This window comes from Cynocephalus volans, chromosome 1 (assembly GCF_027409185.1).
Source record: "Cynocephalus volans isolate mCynVol1 chromosome 1, mCynVol1.pri, whole genome shotgun sequence".
Classification (NCBI taxonomy): Eukaryota; Metazoa; Chordata; class Mammalia; order Dermoptera; family Cynocephalidae; genus Cynocephalus; species Cynocephalus volans.
In genome coordinates, this window is record NC_084460.1 from 98,651,684 (window position 1) to 98,674,656 (window position 22,973).

At 34.1% G+C, this 22,973-nt stretch overlaps 1 protein-coding gene across 6 annotated transcripts in view; it reads left to right on the plus strand.

The window, feature by feature from the left end:
• Window positions 1-22,973, plus strand: part of NLGN1 (neuroligin 1) — a 662,017-nt gene that overhangs the window by 342,274 nt on the left and 296,770 nt on the right. The window lies entirely within an intron of this gene.

Below are 22,973 nucleotides of genomic sequence, written 5' to 3' on the forward strand. Positions count from 1 at the left end.
CGTTGAGTGTATATTGCATCATGGACAATGCCAGATTAGCCAACATGTGAGTTCTGTTGATGTGTCAAGATTTGACTTTGAGGTGTCTGCAGAACAAAAAAAATAAATAAATAAAATAAAAAATGAAGATGGCCAGAAGACAAGTAGGTTTCTTGGCCTGAAATTCAGAAGAAAGACCAGAATTTAAGAAATAATATGATAGTCACTAGTATGTAGGTAAGTAAATGGACAGAGATAGAAATTTTAAGAGAAAGATGGCACCTGAAAACTGGGAGTGAAAAGGATCTAGAACCTAGGAACAGGACACATTCCATAGGTAGGAAGAGGGACATCTTGCCACATTAGCAGGAAGAAAGGCCAAAGATGGGTACAAGACAGGTGCGTGAACATTTATATGATTTTTATCTTAAATTGCTCTGAAGCTCCTGTACCTGTGCCTATGAATGTTAAACATTAATTCTTTCCATCCAAATTATTCCTAAAGTTTTATTTTAGAATGATTCTGTGTCTGGAAGTTTTATTTGATTATAATAAACTCAAATTTAGTGGCAATCCATCAAGACTTTAGTTAAAATACAGGGATTTGGGAAAATTTGTAGTAATACATTTTAAAGACTTTTTTAAAAAATGTGGAAGATACAGATTGGTAAATTTTTTAAAATTATGTTTTTATATCCCAAAAGAGGTTTTCCCTCCATGTAGACATCTCTCTTAACTCTGTTTTTTAGCTATGGTCCACTTATGTAAAAAAATGTACTTACTCACTAAAAAAAAAAAACAGGTAAATAGTTAGATCATCAGTTTAAATGAACATTTGGGAAAACAGCTACCAGCACATTCTTAACAGACACACAGTTCCCTTTACATACCAATAGGATGTTTTTAGATACTTTTTATTATAGGTGCAAGTCTCATTTTTTTTTTTTTGTTTTGTTTTAGTAACAGGCTGCCAAAAAGGGGGCTTTCAGCATGATACCTAGCCTTTACTCATTTTTCTCTCCTGGTAGAAGTTATACATTTAAGAAATATAAAACTTCTTAATCTACAGGGTAGAAAAGAGCAAAACTGTAATAAGTCATAATTAAAGATTTATCTTCCTATATGACTTGGGGCATTTTACAAGTTTTACTTCCACTTAGTTGTATTTTCAGAAAAATTCCCCTAATAGCCAATGCTATAAATGTCAATTTATAGACTCTGGGGTAAAAGAGGCAACTGAAAATTGTGCTTTTGAGACCTTGTCTTTACTTTCAGACTGAATATTATAAATTGTTAGATAAACTTCAGTTTGTAAAACCAAGTCTTAAAAAATAAAGGTATCCTATAAACATTCAGTTTGAAAATACTAAAAAATATGTGTATACTATTATGTCAGAAAGTGAAGCGTGACACTGCAATAATCTTCAGATGAAAATTAAATAAAACTAGAATTTATAAAAATTTATTACAGTGGGTTTACTAGTGTTGTTAGACTTTAAGGTATCAGAGGAAGAAATCATTATGTCTTGCATTTCTGGATCAATCACCTTGGTGCCTTCAAATAAATTTTGCCTTCTGATTTTAATGAATGTTTAACCATCTGCTTCTGGAGAGATTTCCATTTATAGCTTGGAAGATGTTTCAACCGAGTGCTTATTAAGTGTTAGCAATTGAAAGATAGAAATAGTTGTGTGCTTATCATGGCTTAAACAAACATTGGGACCATATGACCACTATAAATTGAGACTTAGTAGCTTTTTGTAGCTAAGAAAAATAAGGGAATTTTGGTAAAATTATTCGTTTCATTTACTATATATACACTTTAAAGAGTAGCTAATAATTTATGTTAAACTTTTAAACTTTTTGAACAAATGGAGTCATTGGTAAATACTTTAAAATTCTGTTTCTGTGAATGTAAAACTTTTATTTATCCATGTTTTTTTTTTTGTCTCACTTATAAACATTATGAAAGCATTTGCTGACATAAAAAAATATAATTACTGGGGATTTTAAAATTTCTTATGATAATTACAAAAAAATCTGGTATTGGAGTGCTTAAGGGTATGCTGTAAATTTAATCTTATTAAACATATATATGTTTATATGCAAAGGAGAGTTTAAAAATATATACTCATGTTCAAACTTATTCCTCAAAGGTCCTAAATAATATAAAGTAAATATGATATTAATTATATAACTGGATTTTAAATGGAACTACATTTCCCTCTACCTGGAAAAAATAAAAATGAAGACAATTTTCTCTGAAAAATTATGTGGTAGTCTTTAAGTTTACTAAAATTAGTCAAATATATGTATATATTATCTGATAAAATCAGAATATGGCTAAGACTTTTGTTCACCATTTTTAACAGTATTGATTAATATATTAAAAATCTGAAGCCACAACACAGTCTACCTTGTATCTTCTTCTTCCTGTTAGATGTAACTTCTATGAGGACAGGTAGCATTCTTATTTTTGTATTCTGTATCATATATCTTAGCACCCTGCAAATAGTAAAAACAACATAATATGTATATATTCCATAGCATTTTAATACATTTTAATGTATATCCTTGTATAGTTACATAATTTCACCATGTTTCAATGTTAGACTATTTTATATAATTGTTTCGTGGGATAATTCGTGCACAGTGCAATAGAAGGTCCGTGTGTCTGTGAACAAGAGCTTACTGTGGCAGACATCTAATATTGCACCTGATATTATATCTGGCATTATTTCCCTTTCTTTTTAGAATGACACTATTTTCAGAGAAGAGGTAGGAAAAAAAACACCTTTTTTCCCACTTCATCTGTCTACCTACAGTAATTCGGTCATGGGAAACTTCTTCCTGCGGGTCTGTAGAAGAGCCTGTGGCACATGCCTGGCTGATCAGTCTATTCCACCCCACAAAAATTGGTTTAAATACGGGTTTATCCCTCAGTCAAAACCTGAGCCTGGAGTCTCAGACTTTGGTCTGACTCTTTCCATTGAGTTTTCCACATGGGAAATGTAAGCTCCCGCTGGCAGCCATAGTGCCCTTAAGAGGAGAGATCCTGCCTAAGAATGGACGCAGGAGGTGGAACAAGGAAAAGTCCTTGTGATGTCCTTTGATTCCTGAATCCTACGAGGTTTTAATCTAGTACTATTTTGGATTTTTCGGTTATATAAGCTAATAATTGGCTTTATTTTTGCTTAAGCTTTCTTGAGTTGTACTTATATTCCTTGCAACTGAAAGAGGCCTGATTAATACAGTAATGTGCACTGTGGGTATTTCATCTCCAAGGCAAGGGACTGGAATAAATAGATGTCCCATAATATCCCTTTCAGAAATTAGTCAACGTGTATAACTACATGGACTCGATTACAGAAAGCCCATATATTTATTCCATCAGGATAAACCATAAGTATTTATTGCTTCCCTTATTTCTTATCTTAGCACTGATTTTTTTATTTAAAAGTCTTTTTACCCTCAGAATCTTTTAATAATTGTTTATGTACTCTGTTGTTCATTAAAATTCATGGGCCGACCCCATGGCTCACTCGGGAGAGTGCGGTGCTGGGAGTGCAGCAGCGCTCCGGCCGCGGGTTCAGATCCTATATAGGGATGGCCGGTTTGCTCACTGGCTGAGTGTGGTGCGGGCGACGCCAAGCCAAGGGTTGCGATCCCCCTACCGGTCACAAAAAAGACAAAAAAAAAAAAAAAAAAAGAATTCAGAGTAGCTTGTAATTACTTAAAAATTACTAACAAAAGACAATTAATTATATTTAAATATATAGATGACTATCAGAGAAAATAATTCACATTTATAAATCAGGTTATTTTACTAATTTCTCTTATCTAATACTTACCAAATCTCATTATCATCACTTAAGTTGTTTTCCCAAAAGACAAATTTCATGTAAACAAAAGAATACCACTTATTAATTGCCTTGCGGAAAGAGCTTCATGAAAAAGAAAAAATATTGCTTGTCATTTTCTGAAGTAGTTAGAAAATTAAGCTGTCTTAACTCAGAATTGCCTGTTACCCAAAGGGGCACTAAACTACAATGACCATATATTCTGGTTAATAGTAGACAGTCCTGGGTTGCCAGAGACAATTTCAATTTATATCTATTTTCTTGGTGTAATTACTAATGATCCCCCATTTTATTATCAAAAGTGTCCTAAATTTGTAGAAAAATTATATGATCTCCTCAGGTATGGCCACCAAAGATACCCTGGAACAAAATGAAAAAGGAAAAGGGCTTGGCAAAAAACTCAAAGCCCTTTGCCAGTAAATGAGGTATCTGAGAGACATTTTATAACTCAAATGGTATATGTGGAAACAATTTGTAAAACATACAATAAAAATATAATGTATTATCATCATTATACTACTATAATTTATTGACAAGAAGAATGAAAGAAAAGTGTATGCTTGTTGCTGAATTTTGCTGTTTTCACTAACATCAAGGGATTATTCTTCAGAAACAGGAATCAAATCTAACCCATCAGTAGTACCTAGTTCAAGTACATCAATGCATCCTATAGCGAAACTCTGTGCTAAGTGAAGCATTCTTTACTAATCATCTATATCCATAGTCAGCACTAAGAAGATCTTTCTAAATTGTAAATCTTGAGAGAAATGTAAAATGTTATTACTGTTACTATCACTGTCATTGATATGCATAGAAGTGTGACCATTTTTATCTGCACTTAAAATTTACAGAGATTTGCTTTGCAAGATGAATTTTATTTTTAACTTCCTGAATGAACTGTTAAATTGAAGTGGAATCAGCATTTCACTATATCCACCAGTCATTCCAAATGACACTTACTGATTAGTATCTCCTTGCATCCACTGTCTGTATGTTTTCAGTAGACACAATCTTGAAACAATAAGAGAAATAATCACTGATTATTTAGAACTGAGTATTAGTCATATGGTCACAAAACCAGGGTTTAAATAGAATACTACTCAGCCATAAAAAAGAATGAAATTATGTCATTTACCACAACATGGATGAGCTTGGAGAAACTTATGTTAAGTGAAATAAACCAGGCAAAGAATCAAAAATACTGCAAGTCCTCATTCATAAGAGGGAGTCAACAAAGGAAGGAAAGAAGGGAGGAAGGGAAGGAAGGATGAACAACCACAATAAAACATTGAACTTTCAGGAGAGAACAGATGTATAGTTACTAGAGCTAGGAAAGGGGGAGGGGGAAGAGGGTTAAGGAGTAATTAGGTAAGGAACACAAAGAATAATTACAATTGGTAATGATGAACATGTTAACAATATTGATTCGATCATCACATACTGTACACAAATACTTATAGTCAACTCTATACCCCATAAATATGTACAATCAATTATGTTTCAATTCAAAAAATAAATTCAAGAAAACAAAAATAAACTATGGTTTAGACACAGAGGACAAACAAATCAAAACTGCTCTTTCCATATTCTCCTTTTTAATTTACTTCCATCATTTTATTTGGATTATCTTAAATAGTCACATACATATACACACATACAGGGATGGTAGAATAGCTCACAAACATGAGAATTATCCATTGAATCTGGAAATTATACTGAGTATTTGCAAGATCCATGATCTCTCCCTTAGGTATCAACAGATCATAGAGAAGGGATCAGCAAACTTTTTCAATAAAGGGACAGATAATAAATGTTTTAGGCCTTGTGGATCTTTGTTGCAACTATTTGACTTTGCTGTTGTAGTACAAAAGCAGCCATAGACCAGACAGTAACAAATGAGTATAGTTGTGTTCCAATAAAACTTTATTCATGGACACTGACTTAATTTTCATAAAATTATTACAAGTCATGAAATAAAATTTTTCTTTTAATTGTTTCAACCACTTAAACTATAAAAAGTATTCGTTCTTAGTTCATAGGCCATACCAAAACAGGGAATGGGCTGAATTGGCTTGCAAGACATAGTTTGCTAACCTCTGTCATAGAACATTAATACTGTGTCCTATCAGGAAGAAAAAAATAGTAAAGAATTTTGTGTGGCATTCAGCAAGCTTTCCCAAATGTACTTCAAGATGCATGTAATGTATCTAAAAAGAGATGCTATATTTTTTCTTTTTTTAGAAAATACAGACTGTTACCACACTGGGAAAATTTGATAAAAACAACAGTTTCTAATTGGTTTTTACATAAAGAGTCCATGACAAATACACTGTCAAAAGAATGTTTTATTATGCAGAGCAGTGATATCAGTTTCATATATAACTATCTTCCTTGCCAATCAAATAATACTATAGATAGGTGTGACTCATGCCTAGGCATAGTCACAGTTTTGACTCATAGATTGGAATATGAAATATAAACAGGAAACTGGAAGAATAATTGCTTGACTTAAACTTTAGGTTAAAATAGGTGAAGGAGAGTAATATTGCTAACATATGAATGTATTAGGAGATATCCTAAAATTTTTCTGGAACTCTCCTAAAATTGTTCTTTGTGTAATTGCCAAGATAATGGTGAGAAAAAAAACCTTGCAAATTTCTGATATTATTTAATTCATTATTTAGTCAAATTATTTATTTTAAATACATTACTATTACACATATAAGTATTATTAGTATGGTTGGCGCTCCACACCCCCAGCAGATTGAAAATATTTGGGGAAAAAACAACAAAAAATAATAATACAACATTAAAAATATTACAAATTTAAAAATACAGCATAACAACTATTTACATAACATTTGCATTGCATTAGATATTGTAACTAGTCTAGAGGTGATTTAGAGTATATGGGAGGATGTACCTATGTTATATGCAAATATTGTGTCAGGGACTTGAGCATCTGTGGATTTTGGTATCCGCTAAGGGTCCTAGAACAAATTCCCCAAGATACGTAGGAATGACTATACAATTAGAGACCACTCAGAAATCCTCAAGAATAAATAGTTTATTGTATGAAAGAGTAAATCATAATCTGATCCCAATTATCATTAAAAATTGAATTAGTGTTATATTTTTCCTAGCATAGTGAATTTGTTTTAACACAAAACTGCATAGAATAAGCATTTCTAGAGCTTGTATAGATCTTAAATGATGTTAAAAATAAAAACGCCCAAATTTGATGAGGCACAGTGTAAATGCTTCATTGCTTTGTGTTGTCTGACCAAGCCCTTCATTTTAGAAATAAGGAAATTAAGCAGAGATGCAAAGTGACTTATATAAGGTTACACATCAAATTAGGGGTAAATCAAGACAAGAATCCAGTTTTATTTTTCTATTACAATATTCTACAACCAAAGGAAGCAAGAGATATCCAGCTTGTGAACTGAGGTAAAAAAAAATAACAATGTTTTATATTGACTAAAGGTCTTTTATTATTGTCATAATCTCCTTCTTCCCCATTCTCTTCCTCTTCTTCCTCCTCCTTCTTCCACTATCTACTTCTTTTTCTCCTTTAATAAGCTAGTTTTAAGTTATTTTGAAAAATATTGAATATTATTTTTAGTTATTGCTATCTGCAAAAGAGTATTTCATGTATTCTCAATTTAATTGTACTTTATAAAACATTCACTTCTACATGGTGGTCCTGATTGTATATTTAAATATTTCAAACATACTAAATACACTTAAAATAATGGCTTATATTTACGAATATGGTAGTTATACTTAAAGAGTTGTCAGTGTAAACATACTGAATAGAACAAAGCACAGTGATACTGTGCAATGTCTTATTGACAAATAACATTAAATGTAATCCTCCCACCCATGAATCCTAAAGACGACTAGTAAAATTCTGTGTAGTAAACAGCTCACGGATTTCTATAGGGAGGGAACATTCATTTTCCCACTGATCAGAGCATATGGAGAATTTTCTTTCCTTCAGAGAACTCACTGTTCCCTACAGGGCTGGATATTTTTTAAGGAGTTGATTATACGGTGGGCACCATGAAATGATGATATTAGGCATCTGTGTGAAAAGCTATCAATGACAAAAAGTGTTAGAGATTTAGCTATAGAATTATGATGCGTGTTATAAAATTACAGAAAAAAATAACCATGTGGAGGGTAAAGTGATTCAATGAGAATCAAATGCTATTTAAGACAAATTTTAGATCTCTTAGCATTAAAAGAATACATCTTTCTAAGATAAACAAATGTGATATTTACCGGTATGGATAAGTCTTTGGGTTAAATCAACACTGATTATTCATTGTCTACATTAAGGCAATAAGGACAATATTATGAATATTTCTCCCCCAAACAGACGCTCAAACTCTGTAGATCATAATGCAGATATAAATATCAAAGCTAATTATATTTTAGATAGCTGCAGTGTATTGGGCACTTTTGAAATACTCATTATTCTTTTGCTATGTCCATTTTTCTCTCATGGGTTAGAAGTAAATGTTGACATGTAAAAGAAACATGTGCTCTAAAGTTGATTTTCCCTAATATCCATTCTTCCCTTCTTGGACAACCTGGATTTTAGCCCAGAGTAAAGGCTACATTAGACTCCTCAGCAATCATTTTTAGACAGCTAAGCAATCATTTAAATGGGGCATGTGCATAATTTTTGTCTAATCGGACACAAATAGAAGTGCCATGTGCCCCTTACCAATTGAGCTCTTAAGAAAGGGAAAAGCATTCCATCTTCTTTCTTTCTCCTTTTATGGGCCTTTGTGATGTGGTAGTGAGACATCTTTGACCAGTCAGAAGCAAGAAACACCTAGGGATGTCAGAGTAGAAAGAGAGAAGGAGTTTGTGCATGGAGTACTTGCATAAATGCGCGCGAGAGAAATAAACATCTTCTTGTTATAGTCTATCTCGTAAATTTTTGTTGTCTATCAAGATGAGTATACTAGGCTTTTTATCTTTATCTTTATAATGTTATGAGGAATTGCATGAATATTAAACCCTAATATTCAGTGAAAGAGTATCTTGCATTCTTAAACTCTGTTTGGTCAACTTTACAATAGATTCAATTTGTTACTATTTTATTTAGGCTATTTACATCATATATTGAAAAAGTAATAATCTGGAGATTTTTCTTTATTTAAAAAATGTTTTTCATCTGGTCAGCTCAGTTGACTACAGCACAGCCTTCTAACACCAAGGTCAAGGGTTCAGATTCCCTTACCAGCCAGCTGCTAAAAAACAAACAAACAAGTTTTAATATCAGATTTATGCTAGATTCATAAAATGATTTTCAGAATCTTTCATATTTTCTTTGCTTCTGCACAATTTGTATGTCATGGAAATATTGGTTTCCTGAAAGCTTGAAAGAAGTTACTTTTAAACTACTATAGTCCTAAATATTTTCGCCCATTTTTCCAGTTTCTTCCATAGTTATTGATATTCCAAGGCTTCTTAGTCTTTTTTTCTGGCCAATTTTGGTCCACCACATAAGTTTAGAAAATCATCATTACACTGAGGATTGTACTGTACATCAGATTACACAGATTTGTGTATTACATTCTCAAACTTTTTCACAGATGTTGGATCTTCTTTTCCGCTCTTAATATGGTGCTCTTGAGTTTTCTTTATTTTTCACTCACAATTACATAAGGTAGAAGTTTGTTTGATTGCTTTTGTCAAAAACTTTCTCTGATTTTTCCTGCTTTGCGTTCATTAATTTACTACTGCAACACAAGCTCTCTTTCTGCTTTCTGCACCCTTTTTTTTTCTTGAATTAATTAGTTCATTTATTTTTAGTTTTTCTTGAACAACAATAAAAGCATTTGAAGATAAAATTTTAATTTCTGATTAAACAAATTTTTGATATGTAATGACTCACTGTCATTTTTTACTAATAATTAAATGGTATTTTTTATTTCTTCTTTGCCTTAACATTACTTTACAGAGTTCTCTTTCTTTTATATTTTAAGGATTTTTTTTGGATTATTATTAATTTTAATTTTTATAGTATTGGGTTCAGAGAATGTGGACTATGGGCTGTCTATTATTGGAGACTTATACAGGTTATTTGGTGCCTATGCACTATAATTTTAAAAATAAATTTGCATGGAATATGAAAATAAAGATACAGAATATATCATTTAATTATAAACTATGTAAGGAAAATGTATTACATATATGTATTAATTTTATTTTTCAGATCTTTGGCATTTTTATGTTGCATATTTAAGTTAAAATAGACAGAAAGGCAAGCTTTTTTTTTCCCCCCACTCTTCTAATATTTCTGTTCATTTACCTTGGAACTTCTACGGGTTTTTTTTCTTTGTACATTTCAATGCAATATTATTCATTTTATAAATGTCCATGTCTGATCTATCCTTAATATAAAATGTACAAATGGTCAACATGCAACATCAATTTCTGAAGTACTACTTAAATTTATACTACTGTGATCCCTGTTTTCACAGTGAATTTGGATGAATTATTCTTATGTCTTTTTATTTTTAATATTGCGGCACATTTCATAGGTGTGGTTTGATGAACAACATTTGGATTTGGTTTTGTGAACCAGTTTAATAACCTATTTTCCATTTTTGTGATTCTTTGACTTTTTCAATGTATACTTTACTTTCCTTAGTATAGGAACTGCAAAATATAAAATATATATATATATTTTTCCAGCCAATCTCTTGATCTTCTGCCTTGTTCCTTCTTGCTTTTTATTCCCCTTAAACCTATTGGCTCTGAAAAATGGTAGGAAGATAATATGGTAGAAACAATTGAAGGAGAACCTCAAAAGATCAGTACTCACGACATATACTGAGGATACCCAGCAGAGCTTGGGTTTGGAGGAATTGTTAAATCTACTCCCAACTTTACTAATCATAACATATCATAATTTGATTTATCTTCTATCCAAAGGCTGATTTAGGAGTGCTGTGAAAATATTGTTTATGCATATAGATTATTTTTTAAAAGATTATTAAGTCATTTGTATTAGTTGGAATGTGTGCATAAATAACTAGTTCACCCTTGTAAGCTATTTAAGATAATGACAGAGAAGAGCATTAGATGTAGATGAGAATAATTCTCTGTAATCTTGAAGAAAAACTATATGGAAAGACAGAAAACACAGAGTACATCAGAAATGGGGATGGTGCCCACATGCAGGTGAGGAAGGTTAGACCCCATGTTGAATGGAAAGTTGAATTGAAGGTTTGAGGATTCAGGCTTCTGATGATTCTTCTTTTCCTTTGATTACAATCAGTTGAGAAGATAACTTCACACAGCCACCCCAAGTTAGACACGCTTCATCAACCACTTCTACCTTAAACCTTTGCAAGGGGTCCCTACAGTCTACTCAGCTGTGTTGAGCCCCAAAGCAAATCTGAGCTGCTCTGTCATCCATCTGACTTCTTCCTCGATTTTTTCTTTCTGCCTCCTGCTTCTTAACTTTCTGCTGGTCTCTGAGTAGAGAGTGGAGGGGAGATGGAAAGGCAGTAAGCTCTGTTTTTAAAAGGCTGAACCTTTGTTCTCACTTCATGAACAGATTTACTGGGAAGAGAGTTTTAACAAAATTAATTTGGACTTTGAACATCAAACACAAGACATTAGGTTTACAACAAGGTAAAATTCAAAATATAATTTTTTTTTTAATCTTCCTCCATCAAAAGTTGGCAGGATGGCTTGTCAGGCAATTTGTGTATTAGGCTTAGTCTGGACATTAGGTGAGTCTTATCATTTCCTGTGTCTTCCAAAGCATTTTAGAAGTCATTGTAGGGAGAAGTCAAATAAGAAGTTTCTTTGTCAAGCTCTGTCTTAAATGGGAAGCCCCATGAAGAGAGAATTTCACCCTCTCTCTTATAATGGAAGGCATTAGGTCACACATCTTCTTCAGGCTGGGCTTAATCACCCCGAATGTGTGCTTAGTGAAAGTTCTACCGTCACATTTTAGTCACTGCTTTCAATACGGATGTTTTTCTTCTTTTTACCTGAACACACTTGAACATAGTTATGAATTCTAAAACAAATGCTACAATGACTCGAATATTTTCTAAATAGTTGTTTTTTATGTCAAATGGGTGATTTAGTCCCAAAGATTGAAGTTGTGAAAGGATAAAGAATTTACCATGTAATAAGCTAGGAAATTCTCTATTAATATAAAGGCATGTGTTAGTTCCATTAACTAAGAAATATATTCTTGAATGTGACTCAGTAACTACAGAGTTATCCTTCTGATACAGAATAGCCTATGGGTACTTTCTAATTAAAATTTTAGAAGTTGATGCCCAGTATACTGTATCTGTCTGCGATTTTAAATTAAGCTGGGATCTCATATGTTGAGTTAGTCTATAACCTTTTCTTTCATTGGTATGCAGCAGTTGAAAAAAATGCTAATTTAGTAAATCAGATCAAGTTCAATCCTAAACTATTATTACTATAGCAAATAAAGTTAGTGGTAGTTATGGTTGAGTTGCAATTTATGGAACCTCATAATCCCACTAGTAATAAAAATAAGAACTCCAACAATAACAATATTCTACCATTTATTACATCCCTGCTGTGTTCCAGGCCTAAATGCATTAGCTCATCTGACTCATGCAACAATTGTTTACGAGGGACTTATCATTTCAATTGTACAGTAAAAGCAGCTGAGGGGAGAAAAAAGGATGGTTTTAACTAGAAAAGAATGAGAGCAAGGAGGTTAAGTAATTGGGTGAAAGTGGAAGTTAGAAAAGAGAATTTATTAAAAAGCTTTTAGAATCTTATAAGTAACATTTATTGTAGGTTTTAAAATTGCTTTAGTAGTGTACATGTGCCTTAGATGATATGGAAATGAAGGAAACAAAAATGATCAATTCCATTTCACACATGTTACACTTAACATGAGTGGGAGATTTCCAGAATCTGCCCACCCTTTAGATGTAAGGGTCTGGAGTTCAAGAAAGAGATCTGGGTTATAGCTTTAGAAAACATCAGTAACATGTAATATAACAACAATAGTAATATAATAGCAATATATTATAATAGTAATATAATTGTAATATACTAGAAGTTGAAGTTTCAGGTATGGATAAGACTTTTTAAAAGAGCATTGTAGACTGAGAAGAGAAGAGGATGAAAGATGGGACTTTGGGGAACACTGATATTTAAAAAGCAATAAAAATCAGAGATGATGGGAGAATTAAGACTGGGTGTTAGCACCGAAACTAATACAATGGAGATTTTATGATATTAAAGATAGCTAAAAATGTTTAATTCTGGATCCAAGTAAGATGAGGCTTGAAAGGTAGACACCTTTCCAGCTAAAGATGCCCATTCCTGGTGAACAGAGTGGGGATGGGCAGGCTTGAAACTCAGTGCTCTAGTGCACTCAGGAGTGAATGGGAAGTGGGTAGGTGAAAAAGTGAATGGAAACTCTGCAGGAGCCAGGATGTGCAGAGATTAAGAGGTCAGTAGCTAGAAATCAAGAAAAGAGTTTTATTATACAGACTTTAGAGAGAAGATTGAGACATAGGGCAGATGGATGATATGGGAATGAGGTCTTGAAGAAAATCCAGTGCATAATTTGAACATGATTTCCCCAGAGGACTGCCACAGGTAGTTGTGGAAGGCACTGAGTGGAGGGGAGACTGGATGCCAAAATGCAGCCTGAGCCTTGCTTGCCAATCCAGGTCAGCTGGAGAAGAGGGGCTTTTGTTAATAGTCCCACCAAATGGGGTTTCTTTTCCTATTTGGTCCGCTTAGAAAAGACACTTTTTATAATTCATCCTCCCAGGAGAGATGACTTTGTTTTGTAATTTGCTACTAGCAGCCCAAACTTTAGCATTAGGCTGCCACTGTGTTTTATGGATTCTTGAGTAGTGAGAGCCACACAAAGTTCTGTGTTTCATCTCATGAGCATACTGAAATTTCAGAATGTCAGTGATGGAAAGGATCTTAAGGTTACCTACTGCAACCTGTACCTGTTACATTTGAGCACATTTAGGAGGTAAGGGACTTGCCTGGGGTCAGGTAGCTAGTTAGGGAGAGAGGCAAGGCCAGGATTCTGTTCTGATTCCGAATTCAATGTTCGTTTCCATACACCAGGAAACAAAGACTCAAGCTTAGCTTTTTGGTAGTAGAATGTGAAAGAACTTCTTGATGGAATCCTGAGTACTGAATTCACCTTTTACGACCTGGAGGCTAGAAAGTGATCTTTCTAAACTTTCCCTACTTCTGACATCTGTACGAATCAGCTATCAACTGTTATTTTTCCTGTAATTGTATGCCAAAATTCTTGAAAAATGAGAATAGAAAATAAACATTTTCAGGTAGTACATGAAGATGGGATTGGAAATCACATGGATCGGAATTTTGGATCTTGTGGTATCTGTTCAGAAATGAGATTTTTAAGGCTATTCTAAGAATATGCACAGTCATAAATAGCTATGCAGGACGACTCTGAAGAGTAATATGCTGGCATCCTGGTTTATATTTTTAGCCATTGTTTTCCAAATTGTGTTTCCCAAGTTGTTCACAGGTACTTTTTGAATAAAGAAGTCTATGGTGCCATATTTTCTCCAGAGCCTCTCCCAACTACTACTTGAAAATTTATAATGCAGAGTTAGAGGCCTAGGCATTCCTATAATGAAGAACTACTATTAACTTTGCTGAATTCATGTTTTCCAAACTTGTTTAACCACAAAGCAGGGTTTGTTTTTGTTGTTTGTTTGTTTTCCTCCTGGAACATCTATTATCTCACAGATAAAAGTGTTCCAGAGATAAAAACTGGGAGAAATTTTTCTTAGCTTAGATTTTTTTTTCTTTTTCAGAATATTTATTCAGTATTCAAGCTTTTAAGACATCTTTTGAACATAAATGCCTATGCTCCCTGGAAGGAAAGGTGCATTTGCTGCACTAAAGGAACTGTTAAGCTTAACAGCTAAAGAGAAAACAAGATGCATTTTGCTATAGCACATATAAATTCTATCAACACTGAAATTGTAAAAAATAATTTAACAATATGTAAGCATACATATTTTTTGTGTGCGTATGTATGTGTGCATGTGTGTGTACATTTTGGGGCACGAGTTTTCACTACAACTATCTATCTTTTAGCCAGGTTTATTCATAGCTTGGGAATACCTCAATTTTGCATAGCTCATTAGTATTTACCTTGTCTTCTTTATGAGAATGAAAGATTTTAGCTTTGGATAACATCAAATGATATTTAAGATAAACATTATTTCCATTACAGTTTGGTTTCCTGTCATTTTCTGTAACAATAATTAATGAGCTCTTGCCTAAAATCCCTCTGTCCCATACTTAATGTCTTCTTTTTGGTAGCTGGCCAGTAAGGGGATCTGAACCCTTGACCTTAGTGTTATCAAAATGGTGCTCTAACCAACTGTGCCCACCCAGTCATGATCAAAATCTGACCCAGTAAAAAATCTACAGCTCTGCCTTTCACAGCTCACTTCAGTGCATTCCTCGTATGGGTGATAGCATGTTTTCCTAAATCCAAAGTATATGACATATAGCTAATCTAATGATGCCAAGTGAGATTTTCTTTTGTTTTGATATGAAATGCTGTTGTGAAGTAGAAGACCAATCTTGAAGGGGCTAGCTTCAAAAACAGATACTACTGTATTATCAAAGGACATAAGGATAATTGATAATTTAACTAAGAAAATATATGAATTATTTGTACCACCCCTTTTTTTTTACATTATGTAAACGGATATGGAAGACTGTACATACCAATTTCAGAATGTTTACGTGCCCCAGCTAGTGGCTGAAAGCACATACACATTTCATACACTGACTCCATCTACCATGTGCTGCCAGACTTAGTGAAAAGCAGACTTTAAGAGTTGTGATACTTGCATGCTCAGCAGTATCAACCTCGATGATTTCATAAATTTTAAAAAAGCAAAGTTGAATAGAGCATTGTATAAAATACACTATAGTATATTGCAATCTTGGTAGTAGACCTTGGTAAACCCCCAAATTGAAAGTGGTTTGCTGAAGCAGAACGCATTTCCAATGTTCAGTTTACAGCCTATGACATGAGGCAAGCGCACAGGTTCATTCAAATGAGAAATCTATAGCTAAGTGATGACAATGCCCAAATTCCTTTAGTAGATGAATTAGAGAGGTAAATATGAAAAAAAAAAAATTGGTACAATTTCTGGAGCAGTTTCATCAACTTTGCCTACAAGTCATATTTAACATCTACTGGCAAGACAAGGTCAACAACAGCAGGATCCTGGGACATCAGCATGGAAGTCAAGCTCACTGAAATTCAGATTTACTGGGCTGGACATGTGTGGAAGATGGATAACAGCAGGGTGGTGAAGCAGTTGATAGACTAGCTGAAATGGAGTGATCATGAGCACAGTAGGTAAAAGAAGTACTCCAAGGCCTTTAAGCAGTGTGGCATAACTTCCGACTGCTGGATAGTGATAACAGGAAACAGGCCATGCTGGCACACAGCAATGAGAACCCGGGTGACTCCCTTCTAGCAACTGTGCTGGGAAAATTCTAGGACTCTTGCCTGAACCAAAATAAAGTAAATTTATAGAGAAGTATAACGGCATGCTTTCTTTTGGAAATAGATGTAGATAGGTCTTTATTGTATTGATGTGAACATGATTAATATTTCCACTAAAAGAAAATTCTTGTCAAGATCTGTCCTTTGGTATCCTCACACTTGTGATATCTTTTTTCACTCCTAAGTTACCTCAAACTACCCTATAACCTATGTGTAAGTTTTTAATATTACTACATAATTCAGTTTCTCAGAAATGTTTATTTACCTTTTTCCTCCAGCATGCCCTTTATAATCCTTACTTCTTGCTTTCAAGGTCTACTATTATTCTCAATCTTTCTGAAAAACATTCCATCGCATTTCCCTTTGTCTTATCCTGTTTATAAACTCATCAGTCCCATGAACACTTACTTTCATAGGAGCTAAGAAACAAGTAAAGAAAGAAGAGGTCCAGTTAATACATATCATCTTATTTCATCCTCATTGCCACTTCTTTAAACACTTCATTTTTCTTCCTTAGAAACTTGATATAAAGCTTAGCCCACTATGAAGTCTCCCAAACTAGCAAAGTTGATTAGAACTTATCCAGGTTCAAGTTTCGATTATTAAGCAACTCAGGGCCTTGTAAGCTTTGATGGTAAGTAACATGTCTCCCAGTAACATACATCTCAGATGTGAATGAAGCTTGCTGGAGTTTTCAGTCTTAGCATTCAAAGGATGTGTGGTCCATATTTGTGTTTGTTTTTCTCCAAATTACAATAGAGTGTACAATTACATTTTGAGAATTCTGCAATCCTTGAAAACATCTTGAAGTCTCTCAGTTGTAGTTCTAGAATAGATCATGTAACCTATACTATACATTTCTTAAGTCCATGACACCTGATCTTGTTTAGTTACTGTCAAGAGCATCTTTTCACCCTATGTGAAATGAATCTTTTAAATAATGACTTAGTTTTGAATTGCTATTTTACCTTCCATACAGGCTCTAGGATTACTGGGGTTTTGCTTTTCAGAAATAATTAAATCTAATTTCTTTTAACAACTATTTATAGGATATATCTATATCTATATTTATTTCTATATCTATCCCTCAAATAATCATAGTCCTATAAACAATTTTGGTAGTTCTGAAAAATGAATCAATGGCAATGTTTACTTTTTTGACAAAATATTGCCTGGGGCAAGCAATAAACTGTGTTAACCAGAAAAAAAGAAACGATTTTATAGTCAGAAAATATACAATGAGTGCTTTATTAAAACTAAAGCTTTCTGAGAAATTGTTACAGAATGGAATTTGATGTGTTTCCTTTCTCTAAAACCCCACTTACTGAAAATCATCCTTAACATTATCAGATTATTAGCTGGATATGACGAGAATATCTTAGGAGACTTAAAAAAGAAAATTTAATTGTTGCTGTTTACATGTTGATATGTATTTTTTCAGTTTATTTTCATTGTCTAAAAGAAAAAGATGTGAGGATGAGTTCAACATCAAAATGTGACCAAACAAAAGGAACCAAGAATTAGTTATAAAAGTTTTGGTTTTCCTGCAGTCAAAGCCGCAAGGACAATAGGCCGTGTGATATTTTAATTTTAAAAAGTGCATACCAATTCATGTGGAGAGACAGATTATTTCCTAGATGGAATTTATCATATGAATTCTTACAAAGGGTTTTTAAGTAACATAACTGGTAATGTATTTTGAGAAAGAAAGAAAAAATTTCTTCAAATATTTTATGTCACCATTTATAAATGTTAACAATTAAATACCACTAGTAAATATATTTGGCACTATCTAAAATTTAGATGATTTAGATTCTAAATTAATACATTGACAACATATAGAAAACTAGAGCAAGATTTAGCCTTTCCCTTGAGCAATCTGTCTCAAATATCCTTGACTTACGTGAGCCTGTTTAAGGATTAGGTTATAGTCTGTTCAGGGCTGTATTCTGTGATGAGTATATGAAGTGCCATTGTTATATGCTGCTGATTCAATAGCAATCAGTCTGTGACAGAACTAACATTTGTTATGAAAATTTGGCAACTTGATTTATATTCTCACCACTTTTGCACAGAGGCGTGCCTATGGGTAGAATCAAAATTATTACCAAAAGAGAGTTTTAACTCATCATAAGTACTTTTCTACTTATTTATTTGAAATCTCAGAGTTCTGCCTCATTAAGCATGGAAAGGATATCTGGGCTTAAAAAAAAAAAATCTAACCATAAAACAAAACCTTTTAATTGCCTATTTTTATTACCTCACTATAATACTTTTAAGTGAACTATATACTGTTATGCTAATGCATTAAGTAGATGCATATTAAGTGTTGTATTTCTGACAGTTGCAGTTTCTCTTTGAACTCCTTTCACATATTTTGACACTTAAACAGAAAAAGCAATTAACGTTGGTATTTTCCTAATACAGATAAATAAAAAACATACTCTAGTCTATTGAGCACCTGCAATAGAATAAGCATAGTCCTTGTTTAAAGACCAACAAAGCACTTTTTTACTGAATGGTGAGACAAGTAAAAATATTAGTAAAGACTAGTAATATTCTCTTGTAAGTGCCAAGAAAAAAATGCCCAGGGTGCTTTGTGAGAACAAAGGAAAGTTACCTTTCTAGCCTGAGTCCTAAAATCAGTCCTGTAAGTCAGGGGAAAGGTATTCTTGCTAGAAAGAATGGCATTTTTTAAGGAGCGTTGAATCCAAATGAAAGAAGCTCAATGTGACTGCAGTCCAGATGTTTTATGGTTGGGTAGGAGAAGGTCAAGTAGAAAGGAATGCAGGAGCCAGAAAATGGAGGGCCTTGCTTACAATGGAAAGAAAGTTGGATTTTATCCAAAGTGGTAAGGCATGAATTAAAGCTTCAGGATTTATAGAAAGGGTAGATTCCAGAGCTATTGGAAGAACACAGCATAGAGTAGTGGCTAAGAAGGACTGCCTAGATCTGGATTTAAATCCTGGCCTTGCCAACTGAGAATTATATGGCTTGGGCAAATTCTTTTACCTTTAAGCCAAGTCTACTTGCCTAGAAAATACCTGCCTGGTACATCAGTACTGTGCAATAAATGGTAGTTGTTGGTGCTGATTCTGGCTGCTACTTTTACTTCTTGAAAAGTGGAAGTAAAGACTGATTACTGGAGGTAATGAGGAAAAGAGTGCCACTGGAGAATTGACTGGAAATATAGGAGGAAGGGTTGATTGGGAGTTTGGTGTTTTAGAGATGTTGAATTTGAAATGACACTTGGAGATCCAGTGGAATCCAGATCAGTTTGTGAGTTATCGGCGGTGGCGATACTGTGTGTGAATGGTGAAACTGTCTAGGAAGAGGATTTAGACAAGAAGATGTTGAAGGTGAAGACCGGGGTATATTTTAACATTTGAGAAATGGTTTGGACAAAAAAGGAAAAAGAAAAATGAAGTCCCTGAATGAGAGAGATTTCCAGCAATGGAATTGTTCATAATACTGATTGTCAGTGAGAGGTCAGTTTTGATGAGGCTGGAAAATATCCACAGCAAAGAACAACTAGGAAGTTCCTGGTAACTTTCAGAGAGGGAAAGAGCTAACATCAAATTCCACTGGGATAGGGAGTGATTGAGACAAGAAGAAATGGAGAAAGAGTATAGAAATCTGGCTGAAGGAAAAAGAGAGAGAGAGGTATGATGCTGAGAGGAAAGGTTAAGGATGGGGGGTTTTTTTTAGTTTTAATTTGAGTCTCATCATAGACTCACTCATATTACCACAGGGAAAGAGCTTATTAAGGAGAATAAGTACACAAGAAAATGGTGAATAATTGTGTAAGCAATTTTAGTTAAAAAATTTCCCCTTAAACACTGAGAAACAGTAGATATGAAATTTTAAAATGAGGCACCAAACCACTGAGATGACTGAGTTCTTAGTGTAGGTTTTTTGAGCTTCCCTAGGGCCATGTTATGGGTTCCCTGCAATCAAAGGGCACAGAGAAGTGGTTCTTAACTCAACCAAGAAAGCTAAGACTTCCTTTTGCACATTTAGAACGAAAGAGCCTTCCCAGAATTTGCTAGGGCCAAGGATGTGTAAGGATTACCTGTGAACCAGGTGTGGACTACAACTGAGAACTGGCATGCAGTCGTTCTGACTCTCACCCAAATGGACTGCCAGTCTGTGGACTGCCAGTCTGTGGCGCGGGCTCTCAGGAAACCACAAGTCAAGCAGGAACAATCTGTCAGCTACATGATGGGATCTGTGATGGAAAGTGCCCTGCTGAGGAGCTTCTGAACAACCCACAGAAGTCCCCACCAGGAAGGAGTCAGTGTTAACCATCTAACAGTACTAGAGAGCATAAAGCATCTTAAAATTAAGAATTAAGTAAGAATTATTAAGTAAGAATATTTCACCTTCTCTTTCTAGTGGGAAAGGATAGAGGAAGAAAGTCAGACTATCACATTCCTCCCTGCAGGCAGGAGGCTTCAGCATGAATTAGAGTCCAGAGTTTTGATTATTATTAAGGACTGGTTTAATATTTAGTGATTTATTATTTGTGATTTAAAGTGATTAGATTTTTTTACTACCTACACATGATCAGAAAGGTCATAGGACTGCTTGGATCTCTACAGTGGTGGTGGTGGAGAGGAGGGACTCCTGCACTGAATAAATGTAAAGAAAAGGGAGAACACAAAAATGATACAAGTCATGCTTATTCTGCATACGGGTACATGTGCTTGAAAAAGGGCCCAAGGGGGTGTGAGTAGATAGAAATCACATTTAGGAAAACTGACCTTCATCAGCAAACTTTCACAAATGTAGAAGAGGAGATAAGAATCAGAAGATAATGATAGGATTTAGTTAGAGGAGGAGCGGGGAGGAAGAACAGAAATAAACTGGGAGAACTGAGACTTGCTGAGCCCTATTTTCTCTGGGAATTGATGAGCTTCCCTTCAGAGAATTAGGAATAATGGTTAGATTGGAAGATGAAAGAGACTGGTAGAGGTTTGGGATACAGTAGAGCAGTGGTTCTCAAAGTATGGCCCCTGGACCAGCAGCATCAACATCTCCTGGTAACTTGTGAGAAATGCACATTTTCAGGTCCCAGCAAGACCTACTGAATCAGAAACTCTAGGAGTGGAGTACAGCAGTCTCTGTTGTATCAAGCCCTCCTGCTAATTCTCATGCATACCATAGAGTCTGAGAACTGCTATAAGAGCTGAGTGGTTTAAATGCACACCTTCTGTGTTCAAACACAGTACCCTCACATATTAATTGTCTTTTGCAAATTAGTTAACCTCTCTGTATCTCAGTTTCTATTATCTGTGAAATGAGGATAGCTAATAGTAACCAATTCATAGTATTCTGGTAGTCTGTATGACTCAATGCATCCGAAGTCTGTGGCATATTGAAAGCCCTCGACAAATGTTACTATAGTGAGAAATGCAATAAAATGCTCAGGAAATGTATAAGAAATGGTAATTCTGATTAGTCTAATGTGTTGTGTGCTTTGTGACAATTGCCCCATTAGTGGCAGTGACTCATTGTTTTAGTCCTAGTCCCTTAACAAAAGATTGTCAGCTCCGGAGTCCTCTTCCTTTTTTTTTTTTTTTTTTTTTTTTTCTTCACTGTCTTCTGCAGCATAAAGCATGTACTCAGGAGCTGTTTGATGAAAGAAATGGAGGAAGGGAGGAAGGAATAGAGGAAGGAGGGAAATAATGTATGCAAGGCAATGCATTTGGAATTAGTTAAACTCTGTAAGTGTTTTTAATAAATATATAACCAATATTTTAGGAATAAGATTATGCTTTGATTTTTTTTTGAAAGGCATTAAATATTTCTTTGAAGAACATTGCTAGGAAACCATACCAAATGTAGTGGTCTGGTGAAAGACAATTTCTGGGTTAGCTAGAGAGCCTGGTTTTCATTGCATTTGAAGGAAATGTCAATTTACATTGATTATTTTTTCATTTACTTAGATCTACATGGCTTCATTTTTCAAGTGTTTAATATTTTCCAAGACCCATATCCGTTGATGGCAATGTTAACCACCTGGATGAATGGATGAGTTCCCAGTAGTTCTGTGCTAAGTATTACTGATAAAATTGCATTTGAAAATCTCCTATTTGTCTTTTTCTGGTCACCCTCTAGTAGGCTGGAAATGTGTAATAAAATATCCTAATGACTAGACCTTGAGAATTAAACCCTATTCTAATTGCTTTGATGCATGGGCTAGCAGGATAATTGATTGACACTAAGACCACTCAGTAAACAGTCAGCTAACAGAATTAGATTAATGAAAACATATGGTAATTACAAATGTGCGGAACAACTTGGAATCTGCAAGATAGCTTCAGGGTAAATAATCAAAAGTCTGATCAAAGAACAATTAGAGTTAGCAAAAGTCTTATTGTGTGACTAGTATTAAGACAGACTAAAAGATAAAACTGTAAACTTTTAGGAGATTATTTGGTGAAAGCTTTACTTCATTCCTAAAAAAAAGTTTTGGTATTCTGGAGTAATCATTGAATTTTTATGTATGTTTTTTGGACATTGCCTAAAAAACACTTATTTTAGAACTCTTCATACTACAT